The sequence below is a fragment of the Aquarana catesbeiana genome, linkage group LG03 (genome assembly GCF_042186555.1).
Source record: "Aquarana catesbeiana isolate 2022-GZ linkage group LG03, ASM4218655v1, whole genome shotgun sequence".
In the NCBI taxonomy this organism is placed as follows: domain Eukaryota; kingdom Metazoa; phylum Chordata; class Amphibia; order Anura; family Ranidae; genus Aquarana; species Aquarana catesbeiana.
Window position 1 is genome coordinate 701,427,380 of NC_133326.1, and position 9,436 is coordinate 701,436,815.

The 9,436-nt window shown below is 43.2% G+C and overlaps 1 pseudogene; it reads right to left on the bottom strand.

Annotated features, from left to right (window-relative positions):
* LOC141134875 (proteinase-activated receptor 1-like) overlaps window positions 1-9,169 on the bottom strand; it is a 33,868-nt pseudogene extending 24,699 nt beyond the window's left edge.
* Window positions 9,170-9,436: the final 267 nt, after the last annotated feature.

A 9,436-nucleotide genomic window follows, 5' to 3' on the forward strand; every position in this document is an offset into this window, starting at 1 on the left:
GAAAGGTACAACCTGTTCAGAAAAACCACACTGTGGTTGCTTACCAGATCACTTACAGATCAGATAAATATGCTCTCTCTGGTAAATGGATATGGAAACATACCATCCGGAGAGCATAAAAGACAAAACATGCAGGGCAATCTCATAGCGTAAAACCATTTAGTCAAATTTATTAAAAAAAGAAATGACACTCACATTTAAAAGTAGCCCACGGGCTTCACAAGCACACAATAGTAAGAATTATGGCACTCCGAAGAATTGCTATTTGTACCCAGCCATCTGGCAACCAGGCTCCATGTGTGTGATGACGTCACGTTGTAGGACCCAGCCTACGCGTTTCATGAGGGATTATATTGTCTGGGGGCTGGCTGAAGATGAGCCATCACGCATTAGGCGATTACTCTGCAAATAAAGGTCTGTACAGCGCCACCATAGAACCGGAAATGATAACACAAAAGGACCACAAATATCCATAAGTAATCACAGTGTTTTAACACCCATAAGCTTAATAAAGCGCCATCTAGTGTAAAAATAGCAAATCTATAGAAACACATTTTTATATGGCAATAAAAAATAAAGTTGAAATTGACAATCCTTAACCACTTCAGCCCCGGAAGATTTTACCCCCTGACCAGAGCACTTTTTGCGGTTCGGCACTGCATCGCTTTAACTGACAATTGCGCAGTCATGCGATGTTGCATCCAAACAAAATTGATGTCCTTTTTTTCCCCACAAATAGAGCTTTCTTTTGGTGGTATTTGATCACCTCTGTGATTTTTATTTTTTATGCTATAATCAAAAAAGTGAAAATTTTGGAAAAAACACAATATTTTGTACTTTTTGCTATATTAAATATCCCCTTTTTTTAAAAAAAAGCAAATTAATCAGTTTTGGCTGATATATATTCTTCTACATATTTTTGGTTAAAAAAATCGCAATAAGCGTATATTGATCGGTTTGCGCAAAAGTTATAGCGTCTACAAAATAGAGGATAGAGTTATAGCATTTTTATTATTTCTTTTTTTTTACTAGTATTGTTGGCGATCTGCGATTTTTATCATGACTGCGACATTATGGCGGACACATTGGACAATTTTGACACATTTTTGGGACCATTGGCATTAATACAGCGATCAGTGCTATAAAAATGCATTGATTACTGTAAAAATGTCACTGGCAGTGAAGGGGTTAACACTAGGGGGCGATCGAGGGGTTAACTGTGTTCCCTGGGAGGTGATTCTAACTGAAGGGGGAGGGGACTGACTAGAGGAAGTGATGGATCGTGGTTCCTAGCTAATCAGCAATTCTTTCTCCTCACGCTGGTAGCATAAGGAGAAAAAAAAAAGCCGATTATTGGCGGCTGTGAGAGGGACATCATTCCCGATCATGGAGAGCCTCTGCAAAGGCTTCCATGCCACCCTGTGCCACCTGCCAGTGCCACCTACCAGTGCACAACCAGTGCACAACAGTGCCGCCTACCAGTGCCCGCCAGTGCCACCTACCAGTGCCCACAATACCACCCATCAGTGCCCACAGTGTCACCTATCAGTGCCCACAATGCCACCTATTAGTGCCCACAGTGCCACCTATAAATGTCACCAATCAGTGCCTCATCATCAGTGCTGCCTATCAATGCCACCTACCAGTGCCCATCAGTGCCACCTACCAGTGCCCATCAGTGCCACCTATCAGTGCCCATCAGTGCCATCCATCAGTGCCTTCCATCAGTGCCACTCATCAGTGCCTCCCATCAGGGCAGTCTTATCAGTGCTGTCTTATCAGTGCCGTCTTATCGGTGCCTATCACGGTCACTTTATCTGTGCCTATAAGTGTCGCCTTATATGTGCCTATCAGTGCAGCCCATCAGGGCCCATCAGTACCCATCAGTGCAACCTATCAGTGCCCATCAGTGCAACCCATCAGTGCCCATCAGTGCAGCCTCATCAGCTAATATGAATGAAGGAGAAAAATTACCTGTTTGCAAAATTTTATAACAAACTATAAAACGATTTTTTTTATTTATTTTTTTTACATTTCTGTCTTTTTTTGTTTATTTGGCAAAAAATAAAAACCCAAGTGGTGATTAAATACCATCAAGAAAGCTCTATTTGTGTGAAAAAATTATAAAAAATGTATTTGAGTACAGTGTAGCATGACCGCGCAATTGTCATTCAAAGTGTGCTGAAGGCTGAAAATTGGTCTGGGCAGGAGGGGGGTTTAGGTGCCCAGTAAGCAAGTGGTTAAGGATCTTTGCATCAGGAAGGATATCATTATACACCCTGCTGTCAAGGGGGCGATATAGTTATCCTTCACAAGGAAAATTACATAGAGATGCATGGATTTCTGTCGGGTAACTTCTCTCTGAGAAAACCTGGCACCCATAGACGCATCTCTGCACTGCAAATAGCAAAAACAAAGAAATTATGTTCTAACAAAAAGGCAACCGACGTGAGCAAAAATTCTCTCAGTTCTGGACTGTAGGAACCATAATGTCACGTATCTGGATATGGAGCATGACGTGGAGAGGAAGGCAATCTCTTAATGAGTAAAAATGTGGTGCTGCGCTATTCCTTTAAATGAACAATGGTTATAAGTGTACTACCTCAGTGATGGCGGGTATCTCCAAACATAAAGATATATAAAATAATCAAAAATTATAATAATATATAACAATAAACCAATACCTAAATGTGACACTGTAATAAAAGCATGTGGTAGTGACCTGTCTTCTAGCAGCATATGACTGTATATCTATCATACAGATACTCTACTAGTTCTAACAATAAAACACACGTTGTGATCGGAGGTCTGTCTCCCCCTCCTCCCTCAGGTTAGGGGGCCTATAGCATACTTCCAGTATTATTTTCCCCTTAGCTTCATCTCTTTGTATCTCTACCCATAAGGATTTCACCTCCACCTTAGCTCCCTTAGTCATGTCATCTTTCACATTCACTTGTACATTATTCTTAAAATATAGGCATACCCCTCCCCCTTTTTTACCCTCTCTATCCTTGCGATAAAGGGAATACCCTTGAATGGTTGCCAGACAATCATGAGAGCTGTTGAACCAGGTCTCTGAAATTCCAACAAAATCCAAATCCTCCTCGTACAACAGTATCTCTAGTTCCCCCATCTTGTCCGCCAAGCTCCTGGCATTGGTGAACATGCCACGCATATGTGCTTTTTTATGTTGTGTGAGGGTTTTGTGTTTTTGTTACATTTATATGGCTGAACATTTATAAATGCTAATTGTATATATGGTCCTCAATTGGTTATTGTCCCCTGATGCTCGTAGATAGGCCCTTTACTCTGTTTCCCTATTTTAAATACAGGTCACTAGGTGTAATGAGGCATATAGTCTGATGGGCCATATGGGTAGCCTTTTTTTAATTAACCACTTGCCGACCAGCCGCTGTATTTATACTGCGACAGGATGGCTCTCCTGCGCAAACCGACGTACCTGTATGTCAGTCCGTGCATGTGAAATTGCGGGCGGGTGCCCGCTGCGTGCCGCGGGGGCGCACCTGCGGATCTGGCAGACTCGATGTTCACCGGCTGCCCGCGATCGCTATATACAGAGGCAGAACGGGGATCTGTCATTGTAAACAAGTTGGATCCCCGTTCTGACAGGGAACATCTCAGACATCTGCTGTTCCCAGTGATCCCTGTCATATCCCAGGCAGCCCATCCCCCCTACAGTTAGAATACTCATGAGGGAACATATTTAACCCCTTGATCACCCCCTAGTGCTAATCCCTTCCCTGCCAGTGTCATTTATACAGTGATCAGTGCATTTTTGTAGCACTGATCACTGTAATGTCACTGGTCCCCAAAAAGTATCATTTGGGGCCAGATTTGTCTGCCGTAATGTCGCAGTCCCGGTAAAAATTGCAGATCGCCGCCATTACCAGTAAAAACAATAAAAAAAAAAGTCCATAAATCTATCCCATAGTTTGTAGACGCGATAACTTTTGTGCAAACCAATCAATATACGCTTATTGTGATTTTTTTTACCAAAAATATGTAGAAGAATACATATTGGCCTAAACTGATGAATAAATTATTTTTTTTATATATTTTTTTGGATATTTATTATAGCAGAAAGTAAAAAAATTTTTTCTTTTTCAAAATTTGGCGCTCTTTTTTTGTTTATAGCACAAAAAATAAAAACCGCAGAGGTGATCAAATACCACCAAAAGAAATCTCTATTTGTGGGAAAAAAAAAGGACATTAATTTTGTTTGGGTACAATGTCGCACGACTGCACAATTGTCATTTAACCACTTCAATACCAGGCACTTAGACACCTTCCCGCCCAGACCAATTTTCAGCTTTCAGCGCTGTCGCAATTTGAATGACAATTGCGCGGTCATGCTACACTGTACCCAAACAAATTTTTTATCATTTTGTTCCCACAAATAGAGCTTTCTTTTGGTGGTATTTGATCACCTCTGCGGTTTTTATTTTTTGCGCAACAAATAAAAAAAGACCGAAAATTTTGAAAAAAAACAAGTTTTTCTTTGTTTCTGTTAAAACTTTTTGTAAATAAGTACGTTTCCTTCTTCAATGACGGGCACTGATATGGCTGCACTGACGGGCACTGATACGGCGGCACTGATGGGCACCGATGAGGTGGCACCAATGAGGTGGCACTGATGAGGTGGCACTGACGGGCACTGATGATGGGCACTGATAGGCGGCACTGATGGGCACTGATAGGTGGCACTGATGGGCACTGATAGGTGGCACTGGTATGCGGCACTGATGGGCACTCATAGGTGGCACGGATGGGCACTTATAGGCGGCACTGATGGGCACTCATAGGTGGCATTGATGGGCACTCGTAGGTGGCATTGATGGTTACTTATGGGTGGCACTGATAGTTGGCACAGATGGGCACGGATGGGCACTGATAGATGGGCACTGATGGGCACTGATGGGCACGGATGGGCACTGACAGGTGGCATGAACGGACACTGATGGGTGGCACTGATGGCATTTCTTGTTTGCAGTGATGCCCCTAAGGGTGGCATTGCTGGGCATCACTGCAACATAATTGTGCCAATCAGTGCCCATTTGTGGGCACTGATTGGCACAGATTTGGCACACTGGGCACATGTGGATGGCCATGGGGTACATACCTGGCCATCCACATGTTGCCCCTTCCCTGGTGGTCCTAGTGGCGATCCCTGGTGGTCCAGTGTGGTGATCTGAGGGGGGCTGCGCTGATAAACAATCAGCGCAGACCCCCCCTGCCAGGAGAGCCGCCGATCGTCTCTCCTCTACTCGCGTCTGTCAGACGCGAGTGAGGAAGAGCCGATCAACGGCTCTTCCTATTGACAGCGTGATCAGCCGTGATTGGACACGGCTGATCACGTGGTAAAGAGCCTCCGCCGGAGGCTTTTTACCAAGATCAGTGTAGCGGTGTGTCAGACTGACACACCGCTCCACCGATCGCCGCGATGCGCGCCCCCGGGGGCGCGCTGCGGCATGTTATTCTGCTGGACGTCATATGACGTCCAGTCAGGATAACACAACCACTTCCCGGACGTCAATCCGCTATAGGGCGGGCGGGAAGTGGTTAAAGTTACACAGTGCCGTATCGCAAAAAAATGGCCTGGTCATTAAGGGGGCAAATCCTTCCGGGGCTGAAGTAGTTAGGAGTATACTATTGGGGAGTAATATTATTTACTAAAGATGTACTGTAATGGTAGATGTTAACAAGGAGCTATCATGCTAGACCCCTGTGCAATCACTGTATGGGTTATTTCTTTTGAGTAAAGTATAATGTATCTTCTAAGCCAGCAGTACTTGAAATGACCACATGTCGGGAGGCTGTAGTCATCTGACGATGTGGATTACGTGATCTACAACATGTGGGTCGCTCTTTTCATGCTGAGCCACATACCATGTCTCTTCTAAACCTGTAATACCTGAAATGACCACACACTGGGAGGGTGTAGTTGCCTTGCCGGGTGCAAGTTGATGATGCCACTCAGGCTTCAGCAGCGCCAGATGGCTTTCCCCGCCCCCTTGCCTTACTTAATGACCCCCATGTCTGGAGCCAGATCAGAATTTATCTCACTCCATACTGATCTGAGGAACGACATGATGGGAACCTATTTACCTACCTATCATAATACCTTGTACAGTATATCACTAGGTATATACTATATAATTTGCCTATTGGTAAGTGTTCATTCATCATTTTTTTATGCACAGACAGATAGAATATTAGATGGGCGTTGGGATGAGGGGTTAATAAGGGGGGATTTTTTGTTCCCTCAATATAGGATTAGTGATATTAGGTGTGGTATAACCCTTTGCTGACATGGATTACACATTGGAATAATGATTTGACCAGATAATCATTGAAACTGGGAAGTAGGGGTGCAGATTGTAACTATAGGATTTCCACATTATCACTTTACCCCATAATCCCCTAATGCCCACTAAATTAACCCATTATGCTTCAATACGTGCAATATGATTACGCACACTGTCATTGCAGATGGTGTCATGATGTCTTTATGATACACTTTCAAATACTTAGTTACATTGGAACTAACGACTATCTTGGAAAATGAGGGGGGACCGTCCTGTGGCATTATATGCGTGACAATGACCATTTGTAGGAGGACCATTCAATGTGTTTCTATTGTGATGTTTTTGACTATTAACCATGAGGTAAGTATTAAAAGCTGGTTACCCAGTATATTTAATGTTCAAATAAGAAGCTGTAACTGACATTTAACCATTCCATTTTCAGTGTTCTTGCTGAAACTTTTCCTGAAGAAGCGAGTTATCTCCTGCGAAACGCAAACTGCGTCAGAAATACAGCAACTCACTGTGCTTTTGTATGTTTTTTGATATGTACAAATGTGCAATTTTTACAATATAATAAATATTTTTTGCTACTTTTTACAAAAATTGGGTACCGTTATAGTCCTCATATTTAGTTTGTTACGGTCGATTATTTTGTATATCATTAATTAGGATGAGGTACCAGACCTACATGGTCTACCAAATGAGGGTCTTTCATTGAGGCCTTCCTCCCAATTTCCTATTTTTCTTTATCAGGTATAAGGATGGCTGGACAAAGAGCAGGGTCAGGCAACCGGGTCGGTCACTGGCAGGCACATCAGAAACAGAGCAGTAGGCAGCAGAGTAGTCAGGTTCAGGCTGGAGTTGGCAACCGCAAACAGACAGACAGAGGGATCAAGCAGAGACATGTGGTCAAAGGGCAAGCCAGGGGTCGGTTCAGGTTAAGTACAAGCTTGGTCAGATGGATCAGAATGGCAACAGGAGATCAAACACAAGAAGCAGGTAGCAGAACGCTGAGACCATAAGGCAAGGTCTTAGTGCAGCAGAGGTGTTTATGTAGCCCACTTGGCACCACTTAATTGTGGTCACGCAGGCCGGCACGTGGGTCAGGCTGATGAGAATTCTCTGTCCATGGGGTTGGCTAATAAGATTTCTCTAACCGTGGATTTGGCTAACAGATATTCTCCGTCTGCACATGTGTCTGGGCCAAATTATGGGGAATGCAGCAATATAAGGACTTAACATCCAATGTTACCCATAGAAAGGTTTTTTTTGCCAATGGATGTCCTGAACATATGCCATAACAGTGGAAGTGTGTTTTATATATCAAGGTAATCTAACAACAAGTGACTACAGATTATGGTCTACCCATTCTCCCAGTTTTTCAAACAGTGAGCCTATACCCGCTACATTGGATGGCCTTTGCAGTGCAGAGGTGCATCTATGAGTGTCAGGTTTTCTCCATCATTAGCCAACCTGTATGCTGGTTGGTGGGAGAAACATTTTTGTTCACTCACCTTAAAGTGGTTTTAAAGCCACTTTAGCATTTTCAGGTAATCCTTCATGTTAGATAATGCTATGTTGCCACTGTATGTGTTTTATTAAAAAAATGCCTCTGTATACCTTATTTCCGAGCGCTGCTCGGCGCAACTGTGACCGCCCACCATTCCCTCTCCTGATCTGACAGCTACAACGGGAGGGGCTAAGAATTCCCCGCTGACGTCAGTCGGGAGGAGGAGAGGAGGTGAGAGGTGAACATTCACGTGAGTGGCGCTCGGAAATAAGGTATACAGAGCCACGTTTTTAATAAATCGCATAAAGTGGAGACAGCATTATCTAATACAGGGGATTGCCTGAAAATGCTAAAGTTATTTCAGCAGCAGGAAGGGAGGGGGGCGGGCACTATCACTGGCTGACAGGCAGGGAGGGGGAAGAGGAGGATAGAGGAGGGCTGCTAATGATGGAGGCAAGTAAACTGACCACGGTGTCAGGGCTCAGCAGCCATGATAAACCGTGGGCAATATATCAGTATACAGGGGGGAGGGCAGCACCTGGCAGGATCAGCCAGGTATTTTAGATGATATAGGGGGCCAAATTACACAGCACAAGCACTGTGCTGTTATTCATGCTTTAAACTGACAAGATGTATTTTTTTTTTAGGGTAACAAATGCTTTAACCCTCATGCAGGGGACATTATGGCAGGTATATTGATGATCTGATACTTGTCTGGGACAACACAGAAATGTCTCTACCCTCTTTTTGAATTTTGAATTGTCTTGAGAGAGTGGGTCCAGAAAGATTGATTTTTCTGATCATCACACTCATGGGAGATGATATTACACTTGCAAAAAAAATAATAATAATATAAGCCTTCAAAATGGGCACTTTTGATTTTTTCCTGTTCGGCTCCCCTATACTTCAATGGGGTTAGCCGTTCGGGTTAGAACATTTCCCCTGTTCCAGAGTTCTGCTGCAAACCGAACAGGGGGTCGTTCAGCCAATGTATACTGGCCACATACAAGTAGATTTGGTCATATATGTGACTTGGCAGCCCAATATTTTTACCAGTGCTTGCGTAATGTGATAGCCTATCTGTCTGGGATGGATAGTCTACATGGGTCCTCATTTTGCATAGCTGTTTTTTTGTTGACCTGCCAATTTTTTGAAATCAGAATAGATCTCCCAGTGTTGGGTACTTACCCTCCGTCATATTTTCACCATTCACTGCACAGACCAAGGTAACTCCATGGAGAAGGAAGAGAGGAAATAGTAGCTGGACTTCCATCCCTGCAGACTGAACACTGAGCAATAACAGAATCATCAACTGACGCAACTGATGATGCAAGATCTTTTTCAGTAAAAGGATGTGATTTCTAAAGATCATATCCCACGGATATACATATTTGGTAATAATGACCAAGCATATTCTTTCTAAATTTACAGCTAGAATTGCTCAAGAGCCATCGGTAGTAAGCTAATGGATAAAATATTGACATCTTAGTCGGTTACAAGTATTTAATAAATGTCTAAAAATGAAATATCTTCTTAAAATAAGTCTTCATTATTTAAAGAAGCTCTGTCAATCCCTAAAAAAATAAAAAATCCACTTCCT